General features: G+C 37.9%; 1 long non-coding RNA gene across 1 annotated transcript; it reads right to left on the reverse strand.

Annotated features, from left to right (window-relative positions):
* LOC149122369 (uncharacterized) lies at positions 1-13,584 on the reverse strand. Its single transcript, XR_016220269.1, has 3 exons — positions 13,477-13,584; positions 12,313-12,366; positions 1-396 (listed from the first exon to the last, which is right to left on the reverse strand). It is a non-coding gene; the product is annotated as an uncharacterized LOC149122369 (long non-coding RNA).
* Between the last annotated feature and the right edge of the window lie 8,566 nt (positions 13,585-22,150).

The following is a 22,150-nucleotide window of genomic DNA, read 5'->3' on the forward strand; positions in this document are numbered from 1 at the left end:
TAGAGACAAAAAATAAGACAAGCAAGGCCCTAAACTCTTTGAGTTTATGTTCAAGGTGGAGAGTGATAAATGATAGCTCAAAATTGAAAAATAAGTGATTTGACCGTATTTCTCACTCAATGGCAACTCCCACCCCTTTAGCAAGCCTGTTTTTAGCACTTCTGTAAATAGCGTAAATAGCAAAGCATCAGACTTGCTGTTAGTTTTGAAAGTACATTTTGAAAGAAAATTCATTTCAGAATTGCTTTGCCTTTTTATTCTGCTTTTCCTAATTTTCCCCATCCCTATGGCTGTTATCTAAGTGGTGACTTTTGGAAATACGCTCTTATACACTCTTCTAGACATTCTGCCATCATGATTTCTCAGAGTGTGGGGATTGGTGGTGGTGGAGGTAACCTGGGAAAAGAGGTAGGAGAATATTTTAGGTTTCTAATGCAAGATCAAAACTGCTGAAGCTATTCAACTCATCACTGCTAAGAATGTATCACCACTAGACTCACATAACAATGCTCATAGCAATATTACTCACAATTACCGAAAGGTGGGAACAACTCAAATGTCCATTGGCAAATAAGTCAATAAACAAAATATACATACAATGAGGTATTATCGATCCTTGAAAAGGAATGAAATTCTAACACCTGATACAACACAGGGATGAACTTGATAATGATATGCTAACTGAAATAAGCAGGTCACAAAAGAATATAGTATGGGGGCCAGCAGCGTGGTGTAGTAGGCTAACCCACCACCTGCAGTGCCGGAATCCATATGTGCACCAGTTCGAGTCCCAGCTGCTCCTCTTCTGATCCAGCTCTCTGCTATGGCCTAGAAAAGCAGTAGAAGATGGCCCAAGACATTGGGTCCCTGGACTCATGTGAGATGCCCAGAAGAAGCTCATAGCTCCTGGCTTCAGATCAGCTTAGCTCTGGCTGTTGCAGCCATTTGGGAAGTGAACCAGTGGATAGAAGCCCCCCCCCCTTTCTCTGCCTCTGCCTCTATGTAATTCTTTCAAATAAATAAATAAATAAAATCTTTTTTTTAAAAAAAGAATATAGTATGATTATCCCAATAACAGGTACCTAAAATAGTCATATTGATAAAGATATAAAATAGAATTATGGTTACCAAGGGCTTAAGAAAGGAGGATATGGTGAGCTATTGCTTAATGGGTACAGAGTTTCAGTTTCAGAACATGGGAAAAGGGGTAGACATCGGCCTAGCTATTATGATTTCAGTTTGCTATGCATGTATACTGTATCATACTGCCTGAATTTAAGTCCCATATGAAACTCCTGATCTCAGCTTCTTGATAATTCAGACCCCAAGATGCAGCAGTGATGGCTCAAGTAGTTGGGTTTCAGGCACTCATGTGGAATACCTGAATTGAGTTCCTGGCTCCTGGCTTTGGCCTTGGTTCAACTTCAGCCATAACATGGGTCTCAGCCATTATGTACAAGCATTTAGGGAGTGAAATAGTGATGAAAGCTTTGTCTACATCTATGTATATTTCCATCTCTCCATCTTTTTCTACATTGCAAATAAATAAAACTAAATACAATTTTTAAAGGATGAAAAAATTGTTCTATAGAAGAACAGAGGTGATGGCTGCAGAACAACTGAATGGATTTAATGCCACTGAACTGTACACTCAGAAATTGATAATATGGTAAATGTCATGTTATATATGTTTTGGTACAATAAACAGTGACCATTGACTTTGCTGCATACAGGGATCACTTTTTTTTATTAATTCTCAACTTCCCACTACAGTATATACCCAAAAGACATGAACACATTGTAGCAAAGAGATGACTGCACCATCATGTTTATTGTAGTACTATTCACAATAAAAAAAATGCAATCAACTAAGTTGTCCATCAGCACATGAATGGATGAGGAAAATGTGGTATATAGACACAATGAAATGTTATTCACTATAAAAAAAGAAGTAAATTCTACCATTTGCAATAAAATGGGTGCCATTGGAGGACATCATGTTGAGTGAAATAAGCTGGACACAAAAAGACAAATACTGCATATTCTGCCTTATATGTGGAAGCTAAATAAGAAATCCTACATCAGTATTGCTGCAAATACAATTTTGCCAATCCTTGTTTAACACCTTTGTCAAACCAATGGTTATGAATGTTACATTACTACAGTTTTAATGATCTGTGATTACTTTAAAATCTAGTGTATATCAGTGAAAAAAAATAAAGTTCCCATTGTAACTATTTGGTAATACTCTCTCTCAACCAATGACTTTCAGGAGCACATCTGAAATTTAATAAATTAAAGTCAGGAATGCACATCATGAAAAACCAGGACGCCTCAGGAAAAGCACATTAGAAAGGACTTTCTACTTACATTAAGTGATTTGGGGAAAGGTATAAGGGGGGTAGATTTTTCTGATTTGGATGCAGTATGGAAGCAATGAGAATGTACTTTTGTAATTGAGCATGATGATAAATTTTATCAAAAGAAGAAAAAAAGAGACTAAATTTACAATTGGCAAAGAAACAAGAATCACGGAACTAGGATAATATGTCATTTTGTTGTATGTGTAATATTAATGTTCTGTTTATTTCCAGGCATGATTAAGGAGGGTTACATTCTTTCTTTGACTTCTCAAAGTTACAGAGTAGACCTACCTGATGTTGGTGTTCCAGAACAGGCTAATGTTCAACAGGTGAACACCAAGCCTACATGATAGAAGCAGGGAGCTCCTAGGTGCTAAGAACTATTTTTTTTTCTTTTCATCAGTAAGCAGAAAGACATAGCCCAATGTAATTTACCTGCAGTTTCAACAGTCTTACTAAAAAGGGAAATATGCCAATGGTAGATGTTATTGACAAGTTTGACATACACTTTCCACCAGTGATATTTTCACTTAAACTTCGGGGCAAGAACAAGTTGATGCAATGAAGAAGAATTTATAACTATGTGTACAAGCTCATGGATGCTTTTGCACGAGTATGTACCCCAAACCTTTTACATATTCCTATGATTCTCAAATATTCTCTCAGCCACACATATACAAAGATAATCCTGCTGCAGGGTAATGCTAATTCACATTTCATTCCAATCTCCTTATGAATCCCAAAGGCATTCATCTATAGGTAGAGCTGTTTGACAGGTACAGGTAGTACTACGGGACATCACTAATATCTCAGAGAAAAAGATTCTGGGAAGAAAAGTCATATAATGAGCTCTTGGTTTAAACTTAGTCCTAGAATTGCAGATAAGCCTGTGGAAGCATGTGTCAGAAATACGGCATGGTTTGAGAAGCAGGAGAGGTATTTGGCTGTTCAGGGAGCTGTGAACAATGCTTACTACAGAAAAAAAGATTTGGAGATTAAGAATGTGCTTGTTTATTTTTTCTTGCTATGAAATTGTATTATTTAAGACTACAGATTTGTCTCTTAAAGGTTAGATAATCATCTTCATTCATTATTAATACTTTTCTTTACCACTCTGTGTAGCCCTGAATCCTTAAACCTGAATTTTTCTTTTTCTTTTTGTCATACAAATAAGGATATAGAAAGTTGAATGAAGCTATCTCTTTGTAAATGTAAGCCCAGTGGTTCAAATATGTATCAGTAAATTCTTAAAATCTTCAAAGATGTGTTGAATGAACTGACTGAATTTTTCTCACTTGATGGGTGGATGACCTAGACATAATCTAAATATGAAGCTTCAAATTCTCTATTGTTTAACTTATATACAGAAAATATATGGGGAAATTTTTAAAAGCAAAATTTAAATTTTACAAACATAGACCACCTTAAAAGTCAAAGTAACCATATATTCTTTTTGTATAATTACTTTCAGCAGATACTGGTGAAAAGATTACCAATTTCACTCTATTGATGTGTATCATTGTACTCATTGCAATCATTCTCAATAATCTAAAATCTTGCAGTTTCGAATGATTGAAATGTCTGTTTTTATCACAGTATTCATCTCTTTTTTAAATAAGTAAAAGAAAATGTACACATCTCTAGTAAAGAAATCTAAGATCTAAACCTCATTTTGTCCACTACATAATAAATAGCCTTTATGATTGCTAAATTATTTTATAATGTATCACATTTGTATAATACATAATATTTCTTTTGCTTTTTCAGATAGGTAAAAATACAATTCATTTAATTACTTCATTTAGCTTGAAAATGACATTTGAAAAACACTAAGAATACATTTGTAAATGTCTCTAAAAAGACATAGAACCTTGTAGTATTATACACAAATGATGTATTGCTAAAATACAGGAATGCAATTCTATCTAATAATTAATATTTGGGCTAAATGCTACATGTCTCCATATGGACTCAAAGTGACTTTGAAAGCATACATAAAGAGCTTCTAAATAAATATGCCTTTACACACACTGAAGAAAGTACTATAAAATGTATACTACTATACTGCATCAAATAAGAAGAAATTACTGCTAATACAAGATGGACCCAGAAAAGCTTTCCTGGTGCCAGCAAAGACAATCATGAATCCCCAAGAGATAAATGCCAAAATCTATCAAAATTCACATAGCAACTGACAGAAAGTCCAAAAGGAGACTGAATATGCCTCAATGCCTTTTTGCTGGCTGAGTGATTCTAATTCATAAAGCACAGTGGAAGAAAATAAGACAGATATAAAAAAATCAAGCCCAAGAATAGATCTTGGGATCTTCAGATCCACGTTATGGTGAGATCAAAAGGCTATGGAGTAACCTCCCTAAAACAGAAAATTAGTAAACATGCAACCTCCAAATGAATGAGTTCGGCTGAAAATCCATGTGGTCAAGACACTGAACATTGCATTCTTAAAGTGATTAATGCTGACTTGTAGACACAAAGAGTCATAAAGACTAATCTTGTGCTTGCATGGAAATTTCAAAATAAATCCTTAAATTTATGGTTAAAGAATGTGACCACATGCAGGCTATAAAGCCATAAAATAATGTACCAGTATATACTATCTAATAATAGGGAGGTTACTTTCAATTTAACTTAAATTATACCACAAAAATTACAACCTGGCATTACCATATACTTTGTGTAAATATAAAATTTTAATTCTTCATACACGAACATTATTGGCATAGATTTCCACAAAGATTTACTCTTGTTACCTCATTAACTTTGATCAGTGTAACTAAAAAGTATATTTCTAGTATTGTGATGATTCATGGCATTCTTACTTTTTTCACAAGCACTGAAAAATCTGAAATGTGGCTCTTAGGGAAGAGATACAACATTTGGTAAATTCAACGTTAGGGAAGGATGGGTTGGAATTGACTGCAGTTCACTAAAACGCGGATAGAACAGTAGAATCATCAGCTAGTCAAATACCATTTTAAAATAAATTATATAGGCCGGCGCCGCGGCTCACTAGGCTAATCCTCCGCCTAGCGGCGCCGGCACACCGGGTTCTAGTCCCGGTCGGGGCGCCGGATTCTGTCCTAGTTGCCCCTCTTCCAGGCCAGCCCTCTGCTGTGGCCAGGGAGTGCAGTGGAGGATGGCCCAGGTGCTTGGGCCCTGCACCCCATGGGAGACCAGGAAAAGCATCTGGCTCCTGGCTCCTGCCATCGGATCGGCGCAGTGCGCTGGCCGCAGCACGCCGGCCACGGCGGCCATTGGAGGGTGAACCAACGGCAAAAGGAAGACCTTTCTCTTTGTCTCTCTCTCTCACTGTCCACTCTGCCTGTCAAAAAAATAAATAAATAAATAAATAAATAAAAATAAATTATACAAAATAGTTGTTGGAAACAATAATACGGCAATGTGAAGAAAGCACATTTCTACAAGCTATGTGTTCAATGAGGTGATTTGTTATTAAGGTATTTTGCTAAAAGTTAACAGTTATAGGAGAAAATAAAATATATCACCAACAATTTTTAAGTTATGTGGACAGAAAGATCTTGAAGGCAAATATTGGGAGGTCAGCTAATTGATAAATTTGATGCAATAGTTTCAGGCTAAGAAAAGACAGTTTGAGGGGATCAGCACTGTGGCATAGCAGATAAAGCCACTGCCTGCGATGTCAACACCCCATATGGGCACCAATTCATGTCCCAGTTACTCCACTTTTGATCCTGCCCCTTCCTAATGGCTTGAGAAAAGTAGCAGAAGATAGTCAAAATATTTGGACCCCTGAATCCATGCATAATAACTGGATGCAGCTCCTGGCTCCTGGATTTGGTCTGGCCCAGTCCTGCACATTGCAGCCATCTAGGGAAGTGAATTTGTAGATGGAAGACCTCTCTCTCTCTCTCTGCAATAAAATCTTTTTTTTTCTTATTTATTTGAGAGTCAGAATTATGGACAGAGACAGGGAGAGGGAGAGGGAAAAGGCGAGGGGGAGAGAGAGTGAGACAAGGAGAGAGAGCGAGAGAGAGAGCGGTCCATCCGCTGGTTCACTCCCCAAATGGCCATAATGGCCAGAGCTGAACCAATTCGAAGCCAGGAGCCAGGAGCTTCTTCCAGGTCTTCCACACAGGTGCAGGGTCTCAAACATTTGAACTATCTTCTACTGCTTTCCCAGGCCAAGCACAAATCTGGATCCAAAGAGGAGCAGCCAGGTATTCAAATCAGCACCCATATGGGATACTGATGCCAGCGGCGGAGGCTTAGCCCATTACACCATAGCTCCAGCTCTCAAATAAATAAATATTTAAAAAACAAAAGGAAAGATAATTTTAAGTATCTGTCACTGGCAAGCATTAACCATTTTAAGTTGAGGTGATAAATAGGCCTGTATAATCAGTGCTTCTTGCAAAGGAAGCCAAAGAGAGGAAAAAGCAAGAGAGAGAGAAATGTGATATAGAGTGAAATGGAATTAATATGAAAGAAACAATGACAATCTTAATTTGGAAACTATTTTGTTAATGTAATTATTGTAAAAAATTTTGCCTATTAATTTTATTCCTCTAGACTCATATATTTGACAACAGTAATTAGCTTGTTTCTTTTCACTATCTGTTGTATGGACACTGCCTAAAGCTATCCTCTAACAAAACACCCAGATGAAAATGGGATGGTTAATTCAATTACTCATTTTGCCTACATCAGTAAGGCCTGAGTTTTTCAATCATTTAAATATTTGAAAATATGTATAATTTCATCAGAAATCAGATCCAAATAGTACATTCATTTTATCTAGGACAAATGGCAGATCAAAAGAAGATGGAAAATGTCCTATTAAAATAATTTTGACATTTAAAAAATAACCAAAATATATCTTCATCTGGCATAAAGCACACCTGGCTCTCACATTTTTTTATCTTCTATCATTAGTACCACACCATAGATTGGAGCACAATAATGCACTCTACTTTCTGTCTCACACACACAATGCATTCAAATAGACACACACTTCAAATTTTCCTTTTTCTTTTGTGAATTATTTTTCTCTTTAAACAGCAATTTACCTCAATTTCAGATACCTTTAGTGTATCTTATTCAGCACATATACTTGATGGCTTTGACTTTGGATAAATTGATACAGTTTTCTCTCCTCCCAGGATTCCAAGGACCTTAAAGAGGCCATTGATATCGGGTAGAAGGTAGAGGAGAAGGGGATGAGGATCTGGATATTTTTAAAATAATCATATTAGGTACATTAAGAGAAGTGCACTCCTAGACAACATCATTCCTATCTGAATAATAACCTCTTCAAAGACTGGATGTGGAGATTCAGAAGGGGTTCTGGGTTGCTAATTAATGTCAGAGTATAAAAAGCAGAATTAAGTATGATTAAGATCACATTTCCATGATTGAAACATTATTATTTTATGTTGAGTACATTTGTCTCTGGCAAGAGTGTAGTAAAGGATGTTCAAATATGTGGTAAATGAGTTCACAAATTCTGAGTGTTGCTTCACTACAGCAAATATCTGGAAATTCAAATGAATAGTTTCTTTCGGCAGCTTATTTTGAAACTGTAAGAATATATGTAATAGAGCTCTTTCTCTTTCTCCTCCCCCACACAAGTTAAATTTTATTAAGATTTTCACTAAGATGTACTATTAAACTACTGACATTCAAAATAACACAATTATTAAATTCAGTGAGCCTAAATCAGTTTTCAGCATAATTTTAACTTTAAGATCTATTAAATTTTCTAAGAATCCTGAATTATATTTTTAAAAAAATATTTTCTGTTCAAAATAATATCAAAACCAAAATTAATATCTTTTGTATTTTGGTTTTTCTGCTTTAAGAAAATGTGATCTTTAAAGTGTTATAAAATGATTTTTTAAGAAGACAGATTTGCCTTTCTGTGCCATGGTGTTTCACAAAAACCCAGCATTAATCAGGGTTAAAATAATTTTTCTTCCATGAAAGCTATTTTCATCTACGGTTTCTTGTACTATTATTACACTTTAATTTTGTACCCATGTTTTGGGAGGAATTAAATAACTAATCATAGTACAAATATATCAGGACAACAAAAGTATACTAGGTATTCCAACTGAGATTTTAATGAACTCAAATGGTTAAAAAGAGGATGGAGGACTGAAATCTAAAAATAAACACTACAGCAATTATAGCAAAAGCCTGCTATCCTCTTTTGGGCTGGGGAAGGAAAGACAATAATTTGAGGTAATCAGAACCAATATGCTTAGAGCAGTGGTCCTAAGAAGTAAGAATGTGGTACTCTGAGGACCAGTCATTGCTCAGATTATGAGCAATGTGGAGAAAAGCAGGATCTGTGTCCTGTGTTGTTTCCAGTGAGAATGACAGCTGCTGGAGCAATGCCAAATAAACAGTGAAGTTAAACAAAAATTCCCCTCCTCCCTTCACTGCCTTTCAGCATCATTAGTGGTCCTTATTGTCAGAACCCAACAGGAAGCAGAAATACAGCTTGCAAAGTTCCATGATCTCAAATCAGAGATACAGAAGAGGGATTTATCACCAGGGAATAATAGCCCGACTATTGGCATAGGTAGTAGACAGGATAATGCTCCCCCCATAGGAATATATATTTAAGTGATTGAAACCTGTGAACATGTTATCTTACATGACAAAAGGGATTTTGCAATTGTAACTAAGTAAAGGATCTTGTGATAGGAAGATTATCCTGAATTATTTGGGTAGGCTCAATAGAATTATTAGTCCTTACAAGAGGGAAACAGGGAAAGCAGAGAAGGAGATGTGAAAACAGAAGTTGAGTGGAGAGGGAGGGAGAGAGGGAAGAAATGAAAGATGCTCTGCACTGTTTTTGAAGCTGGGGGAGGGGGAAGGAGCTAACATGCTGGTCGCCTTTAGAAGCTAGAAAAAGTAAGGAAATAGATTGCCTCCTACAGCCTCTAGGGGGGCCGCAATGTTTCACACCTTAGTTTTATACCCTAAGGACTATTTTGGACAATTAAACTCCTCCTTTCATTGTTTTAAGCCACTAAGTTTGTGGTAATTTTTTACACAAGCAATAGGAAATGAATACAAAATAGCATTGAATTATAACATTTTGAAGATGGAGAAGAAGACCACACCTCTCTCTCACAAACCAAGGAAAAATAGACATACCACAGAAGAAAATACACAAGTGATAGCAAATACATAAAACATATTTACCATTGTCACTAAAGAAATGCAAGCTAAAGCCAAAACAAGACATGAGTACACACCCAGAATGACTTAATTCAACAGAATGACAATGTCCAACCTCAGCAAGATTATGCAGTCGTTGGTCCTCTTGTGTATTTCTGATACATGTATAAAATGATACAACCTCCTTAAAAAACTGGTAGCCCCCAATAAAGTAAAACATTTGAGGAATCTTCAAAAAGTTCCCAGAAACGATGCATTATAAAAAAAATCCTATGAGTATACTTCAAAAATTTTTTGAACCAAAACAAACTTATCTCTTAATTCTACTTTCCACTACTTCATAGAGTCCTCTTATACACTTGAACAATGCCTTCAAAATAAACATCTCAGAATAACTAAGCATACTGCCACAAATATAATTACATGAACATGCTTGTAAAAACTTCATTCCTAGTGTCCTCATTGGGGGTTGAATTGTGCCTTCCCAAAACTGCTAAAATCATAACCCCTTGGGACTTCCGAATGTGACCTTTCCCAGAGATAGAGCCATTAAAGAGGTAATCAAGTGAAAATGAGGTCTTTAGGTGAGGCAGTAGTGCAGCACAACTGGTGTCTGTATAAGAAAAGGGAGATTCGAACAGATAGACATGCACAGGGTGAAGATGTTGTGGAAATACATGGGGAAAAGACACTCTGGTGACTGGAGTGGTGAAATACCTGCAAGGCAAGAAATGCCAAAGACTGCTGGAAACTCCAGAACTAGGCAATGCAAGACAAGATTCTCCCTCAGAGACAGGGGACACAGTGTGGCCCTGCCAACACCTTGATTTGAACTTCTTGCCCTCAGAACCATGAGATAATAAAGTTCTCTTGTTTAAGACACCTAGTTTGCAGTCCCACATTACAGAAAACTAAGTAATACAATCCCTAAAGTGCAGCAATCCAATTGCCAATCTAAAAATAAGTAATAGCATCCACTTCTATTCATCTAAAGTGATATTACTCCTTAATAAAAATGAACAAACTGACAGCCTAACAATATGAGTAATTGTCAAAAAAAAATGTATGTTAAGAGGAAAAAAACCTACACATACAAGAGCACCTACTGTGGTGGGCATTTGGTGTAGTTGTTAAGATACTGCTTGGTGGATGGAGGCTAGTACTGGGGCACAAAGGTTAGGCTGCCAGTTGCAATACTGGCATCCCATTTCAGAGTGTCAATTAGAGTGCTGGTTCCAATCCTGGCTGCTCCACTTCTCAGCAAGCTTCCTACTAATGCACCTGAGAAGGCAGCAAAAGATGACCCAAATACTTGGGCCCCTGCCATCCAATGGAAGACCTAGATGGAGTTCCTGGCTCCCAGGTCCACCCTGGCCCAGTCCCTGTTGTGGCCACTTGGGGAGTGTTAGAAGATTCTCTCTCTCTCTCTCTCTCTGTGTGTGTGTGTGTGTATGTGTGTGTGTGTGCCTTCCTGTCTCACTGTAACTCTTTCAAATAAATAAATAAATTTTAAGTGAAGAAAGAAGAAGAGGAGGAGGAGGAAGAATAACAATGAATCAAGTACTTGGGTTCCTGTCACTCATGTGAGAGATCCAAAATGAGTTTCTGGATCCTGTCTTTGGCCTGACTTAGCCCTAGCTATTACAGCATTTAGAAAGTGAACCAGTGGATGGAAGATCTCTGTCTCTCTGCCTTTCAAATAATAAATAAATTTTTTGAAAGAGCACACTGTATGATCCCTTTATATAAATGCAATAGTTTGCAAACATGGCCATGTAACTGTTCTCCTTTGCCATATACTTTGCAATATTTTCTCCCACCATCGACTAAGAGGTTGTATGCAATTTTTTCAATGCAATGTAATGAAAGTGATAGAGTGCCAGTTCTCAGAGAATGACATATGTACACCCTACTTTCTCTTCAAACCATACCCAAGCACCATAAGAACCAACTGCAAAAGAAAAAAAAAAAAGATGAGAAGAGAGACCATATGAAGTGGAAAAGAAATATCATTGCCAAGATCAAGCTAGAGCTACAGACTAAGCTGCTGATCACAAAATATGAATGAGTCAAGCAGAATCAAGAAGAATCATGCAGATAAGTCTGGAACAAATTGAAGATCCACTTACTTGTGAGCTAAATAGAGAGTTATTGAAATTGCTTTTATGCAGCAGCAGTTAACCAATGAAGTTTACCTACAAGTTCATCTTTGTATCCTTGATGCCCCCTCTTTGAAATATTTACATCCACTGACCCCTTCATTCTGCCCACTGACTATAGCCTTGAATTGCTTTTCTTGTATTCAGGGTAGAGCCCAGTCTCTCTCTCACCAGTTGTAATGCCTCTACTGCAATGATCTTGAATAAAGTCTTCCTTAACATCTCAACAATTATCAGAATAATTTTTTCTTTAACATTTACTGAAACATGCTGATTGACCTTTTTTATTAACTAAAAATCTTAAGTTCTTTGATAATTACTATTTTCTAAGTAACATTTATAATAAATGAAAATATCCCTCACTATGTACATATACTGGAGTTAAATGGCTCATTTTATATAAGCTGCATTGATGAGCTTAAGCAAAATTTAGGGCAGAGAACAACCCGCATTAGCAACCAGAGTTAGAAAATTAGACTGGATTTAATATTGCAGCCCAGATCTATTCCATGCTCAAAATATTTATTATAATGAAACACTTTAGTGAATACCTGTCATTGTCAAGGTACGTGTCACATACATGCTTCTTTATTACTTACTGTGGCTTATTCTTGGGCCTCACATATCAAAAAACTAAATGTTGATGACACCTCCTACGAGAACAAAAAATGGAAAAAATGTAATCTAGTTTAGGATGATCGACGTTGGCCTAATAAACCTAGCTAATGAGCTTTAATCTCTTACAAGATAGTGTATGAGTTCATTTTGTATTACTACCAAAAAATACCAGAGGCAACCAACAATATAAAGAAAAAGTTTACTTAGCTCACAGTTTGGAGGCACAGTGCAAGCTCAGTGAGGCCACCCTTTAGATCATTCACCAGGAATGGTGAATAGCAGATGGCTGAGATGCCAGAACAAGTATCACATCTCCAATAAGGAGCAGAGAAAATGAGCAAGGAGGGGACTTGGCTTGCTCCTTTTATAACAATCTTCTCCTGAGAACTGAAGGGGTCTGGTGAGGCTGACCGACCCCTCACATTCAAACTACCTCAAGCTCCAAAGAGCTAAGGATTTCCCCTTTGACTCCATCTCCCAAAGGCTTCACCATCTCTCAATAGCGCCACCTTGTGGGCAAAGCCTTCAATCACTATGGACTCGTTGTGGGCATAATTGAATCACGGGACCATAGCCAAACCCTAACAGTTAACAAATTTCGGAACACACTTCACTGCACTTGGAAAAACAAACTTCAAAATTCTTTCAGAATTTTCCAACAAATACAGCTTATGTCCTTCTCCGATGGCATCCTGTGTTTTAAATTTCCATCTTTTCCTTCTTAAAAAGTAGGCTTATCGTACACAAAAGAAAATGAAGTTAGGAAACTCCACTGAGATTTGATTAGATTCTAGCCTAAGAAATTTACTTTTAGCTAAAGAATTGTTAATTACTGGAAGAATCTCCTTATACCTTCTCTGCTGATTGGGGTATTCTAGCAGATAATTATAGTACTGGATTTCGAGTACACACTTCTGAGTAGTGAGGTTTTATTCCTTTAAAAACATATCCACAGCCGGCGCTGCGGCTCACTAGGCTAATCCTCCGCCTTGCGGCCCCGGCACACCGGGTTCTAGTCCCGGTCGGGGCGCCGGATTCTGTCCTGGTTGCCCCTCTTCCAGGCCAGCTCTCTGCTGTGGCCTGGGAGTGCAGTGGAGGATGGCCCAGGTGCTTGGGCCCTGCACCCCACGGGAGACCAGAAGTACCTGGCTTCTGCCATCGGATCAGCGCGGTGCGCCGGCCACAGCGGCCATTGGAGGGTGAACCAACAGCAAAGGAAGACCTTTCTCTCTGTCTCTCTCTCTCTCTCTCACTGTCCACTCTGCCTGTAAAAAAAAAAAAAAAAAAAAAAAATTCACTGACAGTTTCTCTAATACTTTTGTTATTCATCACAACTTTAACTCAAGACATTTTACAAAATAAGCACTTTCCATTCCATTCTCCAAAGACAGGCAGAATGAAGCATAGACATACAGACACTGTGCTCCATCCATTAAGTGAACAATAAATATCATCAACACCTCCATTTATATTCCTATTACTTCCTCTAAGAAGTTTGAATTTAAGGGATTCTTATCAAGAAACTGTCACCCCTACATTCAACAGTGTTATTCCTTGATGTTGACAGAATGCCATTATTCCCATAATCCTCTGGGTTCTGTAGCTTACATGAGCTGAGTCTTAAGAAAACTCTAGAGTTGAGTCCATTCTTGCAGTGAAAGTGGGAAAAAAGGCATGTGATGGCCTTTAAATTTGGAAGAAAAACAAGTTCCTGTTTACAGAGTAGGGGAAGTGAAAGAAGTTTTAAAAATACATAAAATAAACATGACTGAGGGGCTGACTGATTTTTCAATGGTCTGCATCTTATAAAGAATATTTACTGTATGGATTTTACCTTCAGCCAAGATAGAGAAGTGAAAATGGGACACTGTTTATATCACACACATCTTCCATCACCCAAACAAAACAAAACAAAAAGCAAAAGAAAGGCATCTTATTTCATTTTCCTTCTCTCCCTCTCTACCTGTGTTACTTACTACAGAAGCTCTTGAGTAAAGTGCTTCCTAAATATTGCATTACATTTTGCAATCTGATATGGACCATTTGGAGTCTAAAGGGAAATGAACTTTATCAAATTCAGTTGGCTCAGATCTTTAACATTTAAAGTTAGTTTATAATTATCTATATAAATATTATATTCACAAAGCAACAGGGGACTTCACTTTATGGAGTTAATTAAATACCTATAAATTAGCTCAGCTGGCCTGCTGAGGATAAACTAACTAGTGACTTTGAATGTGTGCTCTAATAGCAAATGGAATGAGTTCGAATTCCTTTGAGTTTTGTTTTTGTTTCCCCAACTCCTTTTTTCTCTTGATATTCAGTGTTAAACTATAATTTTTCACTTGATCTTTTCTTATCATAACTATCTACTGTGGAACCAATGAAAATGTTTAAATAATCTATAACTCCAAGAAGAAAAAAAGAATGACATTAAATCTAATTTCAAGAACACATACTGCACTTTTTATGTAAAGAAGACTTGTCTCTTTGATACTTTATAACATTTTATTAAGTATTGTACAGTGTACTTTTTTAAAAAAATAATTATCAGTGTGTATCTGAAGCTATTGAAAACAAGAGCAGACCCTGCAGTAGCAATCCTTTAAAAGAGAATTTTTATTGACTATCATTCAATCAAGACGAGTGTTCCCAGCAAGGTAAAATATAATGATGCTTTCTATGTACACAGTTGGATGATGCTTTATAAAGAAAATTCTTCTTGTCTGATTAACAATCACCTCTTCCTCTGTGAGGTTTCAATCCAAGACAGCTTGTCCATTGATAAAACTAGCCAGCCCTTAATTTATGATCAAGTTGCAGCTAGACTCACAGAATTATGGAATTAATCATTCCTACAAGTACAGCACCCTTCCTTAAATGCTGTCTTCTAATAAATTTCTGCTGTTGAGATCAGAACAGTTTTAATACAGAAGAAAAAAAGACTCACACTGGGCTAAGTCAAAAAGCAGTTGATGAAGAAGGATTTGTGTTGTTAAAGGAAAAGAAGAGGGGCCAGTGCTGTGGCGTAGCAGGTAAAGCTGCCATCTTCAGCACTGGTATCCCATATGGGTGCTAGTTCGAGTCCTGGCTGCTCCACTTCCAATCCACCTCCCTGCTAATGCACCTGGGAAAGCAGTGGGAGATGGCCCAGGTGCTCTGGCCCCTGCACCCATAAAGGAGACCCAGGATAAGCTCCTGGCTCCTGGCTTTGGCATGGCCCAGCTCCAGTCATTGTGGCCATTTGGGGAGTAAACCAGAGGATGAAGATTTCTCTTTGGCTCACTCGCTCTCTCTCTTTCTCTCTCTCTAACTCTAACTCTAAATTTAAATAAATAAATACTTAAAAACAGAGTGGCACATTTATTTTTAACCACAGTCTGTCTCCAGCAGGTCCTCCTTTGCTGACTAGAGTATCTTTCTTAGCTCCATCTACATAACACAGGGTGTCCTTTAGCTTTGTGTACCTGAGTCTGGATACTGTGTACCTGGATAGACGGAGTACTGATAAGAATGGGGAGACTGACAGATGTGACATCAACCCTGGTGCTACCACTGAGACAAATTATTTACTTCTGTCTTCATCTGTTTTGACAGCTAAAACAAATGGACAACAACAAAAACAAAAAAATGCATATTTCTAAACAACACAAATTTATTTCCCACAATTCGGGAGACTGGGGAATCCAGGATCACAGTGCTAGCAGATTGAATGTCTGCTGTAGGCCTGTTTTCTTGTTCATAGACGGTGCCTTCTTGCCGTGTCTTCCCACGTAGGAAGGGAAGAATGGGCTCCTTGCAGCCTCTTTTTTCTTTAAAGATTTTATTTATTTATTTGAGAGGTAGAGTTACAGACAGTGAGAGGGGGAGACACAAAGGTCTTCCGTCCACTGGTTCACTCCCCAGATGGCCACAATGGCCGGAGCTGAACCAATTCAAAGCCAGAAGCCAGGAGCTTCTTCCTGGTCTCCCATATGGGTGCACGGGCCCAAGGACTTGGGCCATCTTCTACTGCTTTCCCAGGCCATAGCAGAGAGCCGGATGGGAAGAGGAGCTGCCGGGACTAAAACTGGCACCCATAAGGGATACCAGTGCTGCAGGAGGAGGATTAACCTACTGAGCCACAGTGCCGGCCCCCCTGCAGCCTCTTTTATAAGGGCACTAATCCTGTTCATGAGGGAGCTACTCTTCCCACCTATTCACTTTCCCAAAGTCTGACTTCCTTATACCCTCCCACCAGGGATTAAGTTTCAACAGGTGAACTGGGGGAGGAGAGAACATTCAGACCCCACCCTCCCTCGGCCTCCTTTTCCTAATCTGTAAATTTAGGGCTAATAGTGTTCAAACATACACGAATTTGGCACATGTGTCTTAACGTCTACGTTTCCAGGTGTCGTGCTTTTTACACACATTGTAGGTAATTGTGGAAAACCATAAAGCACAGCTGAAGGAGCAGGGCCTGGGGGAGCAATGGGACTATCCCCTCTTGACTGTAATGGTTATTGTACAACTGTACATCTTAGACAAAATTTACAGAACCAAACCCTGAAGAAGGGGAAGTTTGCTGAAAGCATATTATGTCTTAATAAAACAAAGGAGAAAAAGTACATGGATAGTGTAGAAAATAAGTATAATTTATAAATTATATCTTGTATTAATTACTTCAGATGTTGAATGAACAAGAGAACTTGTTTTTCAAATTCATGTCCATCTTAGAGTTAGATCTTATATTTATGATTTATCATAAAAATTGATGTCATTTCTCAGGAATTTGAAATGGCAGTTATGACTTAACAAAGATTTTCTTTGATACTCTCTGAACCTAAAGCAAAATATTGAACCATGTTTCTATTTACTTTTTCTTATTGGATCTCTGTTTTGAGCACAGGTGTCTAATAATTGGGGGAAATATGACATGTGGCCCATGACCCTTCTGTGACCTAGCTTGTAGCATAACTTGATAAGCACCTCCTGCCTATGTATCAAGAGTTGGAAAGCCTTGTGCCAACATAATACATAAGAGGAAAAGGACACTTGCTAGTTCAAGATTGAAGATTTGAGAGCTCAACAGCATCAGCTTTCCCTTGTAAAAGCCCATCCTCACCAATCACAGAAATTGCAGTGTGGTGACTGGGTCATCTGGGTTGTAGTCCTAATTCTTCCACTTACTGACAACCTTGACCAGACCTCCAGTGGATATGGTACCTACTTGATGGGAAATATTTGAGGCACAAATGAGTGATCTATATATAGAAGCATGCTGAATTGTCAAATCTCACAAAAATATAAGATAATATTAGTAAAGATGAAGGTGTGCCAGGCAAGCAACTACAATTAGAAGGTTCTATTGCTCTTTGCAGTGTCTCATCCCTAAAAATAATTTTTGACTTGCTTTGGAAAGCAATTTATGAAGCTTCAATGGGTCAATATGTGACCACAAATACTATTTTGCCTCCTTTAATCCCTGAGATGAATAAGAGGCAAAGATGGCTATCATTACACAAAGCTATTATTTTATTCATCATGGTTTATGACACCAAAGACTAGAAGTTTGTGATGGTGTTCTTGGTTCAGCTCAACATACAGGCCAGCGTCCAAACTGAAAAAGCTTAGGGCAAAAGAAAGCAATGATATGGACAGAGCTCTCTGGTTGTTCTTCTCGTCCATTTTCCCTAGCAAAGCTAGGGAAAGAATAAGAAAGATAAGAAATCCAAACCTTGGTTTGAAATGCTCTTTCAGTTCTTGAACAAATTGTTCTGTCAGACTGGATTGCAAATAGTCTTCCAATGGCCTAAAGTAGATCACCTAGTGGCAGTCTATTGGTCATACCCTGAAAACTAAGCATCTAAAAGAAGGAATCATGGCATGGGACTTCTTTGTTTGTGGATAATGGACAACAGGCAAAAGTCCTGTGGCAGTCTATGCCAGGGGCAGCCTCCAGAGTTCAACTGATGGGAAAAAGGAGAGCTAAGCGACAAAAGCTTTTTTGGTTTCTAGAAGCTACTGGACTGCAGAGCATTCAGCGAGGCTGCTTGGAGAGGAGCTGCCTTTGAAGTCTTAATGCCTATTTGGTATCAGCAGAGCCTTCCACAGGCTCTGAAGGCTATTGCTTCTGAAGTCTGCTGCTCGGGGGGTTGGCTGACCTCCAGTGAACCAACATCCTACATCGCCCTCAGTCTGTGCTGCCTGCTGTTTCTGCCCAGTACTGCAGCTTCATGGTCTGCCCATATCTGCACGAGATAGGAGAGTCTGGAATGTGCATTCTTCCACTTGTTGCTTTTTTCATGTTATTGCATCCTGTTTATGTTTTTTGACTGATATGATTTACTTTCACTAAAATCTAATTTTGAATTTTGCTTATTTTTTAATTGAAGTAAAATATGTATCCAGTAAAGTGCATAGGGTACACTAATCTTGACTGTGCAGCTGGGTGTGATTTTTACATATTTATAGGACTCTGTAACTACCACCTGAATCAAAGCATAGACTAGTACCAGCACCTGAGAAATTTCTCTCACACCTCTTCCCAATAAATACACTCCCCCATAGGTAAACACCACTCTGATGTCTGTCACAAATAGATTAGTTTTGCCTGTTTTGAACTTCATGTAAATAAAATCAAAACTATGTACTATATTCTTGTTGTCTGGATTCTTAGAAAATAATCATGTTGATATTCAACTACGTTGTTTTACCAGTAGTTCATTCTATTGTATCACCTGAAGCATTCCATTGCACAAACACATATTGGGTTTCTTTTTCTTTTAATCCATTCTCCTGTTGAAAGACACTTGGTTGGCTCTGGTTTTAACTATTATGAATAATAATTCTATTAATACTCCTGTAGAGGTCTTTGGTAAACATACACATACATTTCTTTTTTTTTAAATTTTTTTGTTTTTATTTTTTTTGACAGGCAGAGTGGACAGAGAGAGAGACAGAGAGAAAGGTCTTCCTTTGCCATTGGTTCACTCTCCAATGGCCGCCACGGCTGGCGTGCTGCAGCCGGCACACCACACTGGCCAGGAGCCAGATGCTTCTCCCGGTCTCCCGTGTGAGTGCAGGGCCCAAGAACTTGGGCCACCCTCCACTGCACTCCTGGGCCACAGCAGAGAGCTGGCCTGGAAGAGGGGCAACCGGGACAGAATCCGGCGCCCGGACCGGGACTAGATCCCGGTGTGCCGGCCGCAGGTAAGGATTAGCCTATTGAGGCGCAGAGCTGGCCACATATACATTTCTATTCCATTTATAACTAAGTGAAATTCCTGAATTTTGGGGAACAAAACTGAATAGATATTGTCAGTTTTCCCAAGTGTTGTAGCAGTTGACATTCCCTCCAGCACTGTATAAAAATAAGCCTTGATATTGTAAATTCATTAATGTTTTGTGATTTTAGCAATTGCAAAGTGTTATCATGGTTTTATGTTTTCCTGATGGGTACTAATATTAATTATCATTTGAAATACTTATTTGGATAGCTTACTAATAGAATGCCTGATGTTTTGAAATTTGTGTGTCTGTTTATCTCATTAACTTACATGAACTCCTTATATATTCAGGATACAAGTCCTTTGTCAGATATATAAATTACAAATACCTTCTCCTTGTTTATGGCTTTCCTCTTTCATTCTCCCAATGATTAGTATTTTTGATAGTTGAAATACTGATCTTACTGTTGAATATCAGTTTTGGACTTTTTTTATAGCAAATGCTTTACGTATCTTCTTTCAGAAACCATGCCTTTCCTAAGGTCATAAAGAGCCCTTCTTTTTTCTTCAAAAAGTTTTATTTTTCTATACTTCAAATATATATGTGTATTATATATATATATATTCCACCTTTAATGAATTTTAGTGTATGCTGTATGAGTATTTAATGCTATAGCAAAATTTAATAAAAGTCTATGCCCATTCTTCCCATAAAAGGCAGTGATACCTGTATAATAAATTAAGATACTATATATATGTAGAGCTAATTCTGAACTCTTAACTCCGTGACATTGATCAGTTTGTCTCTCCTTGCATATTACCACACTGTCTTAATTTCTGGAGCTTAATGGAAAGTTTGTAAACCCTCCAGCTTCGTTTTTCACTACGACCTAAATTATTGTAGTTCCTTTCATTTCCATATAAATTTTAGAATCAGCTTGTGAATTTCTATACAAACTTCTGCTGGATTTATGAATGGGTTGCATTAAATTTATAAATCAATTGGAAGAAATAAAATTTTTAAAATATCAAGTGTCATAATCTACAAACATGATAAACCTCTCTATTTCTTTAGACTGCCTTTAATTTCTTCTAGCAACATTTTGGGCATACTGTTTTAAAAGCAAATATTCATTGCACTGCTTAGCTGCACATAGTATAAATGTAGTCTGTTCTACAGTTTCGTGGATGAGGTTTGGGGGTAACATCTATTCTCTAACATCTCATGCTCTTATAGTTAGGAAATATTTTTGAAAATTTAGTAGACAGTGGCATGGACATAGATCTGATTTGCTCTAACTCTGACAAATTCTGGACTTAACAGTATGTGACAATTCACAATGGGTTATTACAAAACAGAATTTTCTTAAATATGCTCAATAAGAACTAAAGACTTAAAGCTAGCAACCAATATCTGCTTCAATGACTTTTAATCAACACAGAAGAAAACACCAGAAGAACAATGGGAAAATTAAAATTTGCTGGAGAAGGGAGGAGAGCATGTGCACAACTTCCTTTTTAAAATTCTTTTACTTTGTTTTTATTTATTTGAATAGCAGAGAGACAGAAACAGATCCAGAGAGATCTGCTGTCCACTGTTTCACTCCTCAAATACATTGAGAGTGAACTGGTTGAAGCCAGGAACCGAGAACTCAATCCAGATCCCCCATGCAGGTGGCAAGGTGTCAAGCATTTGAGCCGCCACCAGCTTGTGCATTAGCAGGAAGCTGGAATTGGAAGCAGGGCCAGGACTCAAACACAGGCAATCTAAGATGGGATGCAGGTGGCCCAGGCGAAACCTTAAGCCCTGTGTCAAATACCCGCCCCACAATTTCTAATTATGGGCCTTCTATACTATTTGCTGCATGAGTGATATTAAGCAAGTTATGTAACCCTGGGCCTCTGTTCTTCATCTTAAAATGGCTATTCTCTTGATGTGAATGGAATGGGAGAGGGAACAGGAGATGGGAGGGTTGTGGGTGCAAGGGAAGTCATGGGGGTGGGTAGCCACTGTAATCCATCAGCTGTACTTTGGAAATTTATATTTGTTAAATAAAGTTTAAAAAAATGGCTATTCTAATAGTATCTGATGCTCAGGGTGATGGTAAGGATCAAATGAGATGATACTAACTGGGCTTTCTACTCTTGGTCCTTTAAAATTACTTAAATGCAGCAGCCCTGTTTGTGGACATGATTGTAAGTAAGAACACATCACTTCATGATGAAAATACTAGAATGGCTCCCCATATCACTCCATGAAAGGCCAAGTCCGCAAAGTGGCCTACAAGGCTGTATGGGATCTGGCCGCTGTAACCTTTCTGGCAGCTTCCTTACTATTTGTCTTTGTTTTCCCATCAGCAACATTGTATTTCACTATGCCAGGGACATTACTGCCTCAAGGGCCTTTGCAGAGCCAATCCTTCTTCCTTAGACACTCTCCCCCTATATCTACACGATTCACTCTTTTCCTGCTTCAAAATTCATTTCAGCTGGGCCCATTCTAATCACTCTTTTTAAAATAGAACATTACCCCCCTGGGATTACCCACCCACTTAGCAATAACATTTATCACTTTATAATATATAATTTAATTGTATATTACATAACCATA

The sequence above is a fragment of the Oryctolagus cuniculus genome, chromosome 14 (genome assembly GCF_051225735.1).
Source record: "Oryctolagus cuniculus isolate XC-2025 breed Fujian yellow rabbit chromosome 14, ASM5122573v1, whole genome shotgun sequence".
NCBI lineage: Eukaryota > Metazoa > Chordata > Mammalia > Lagomorpha > Leporidae > Oryctolagus > Oryctolagus cuniculus.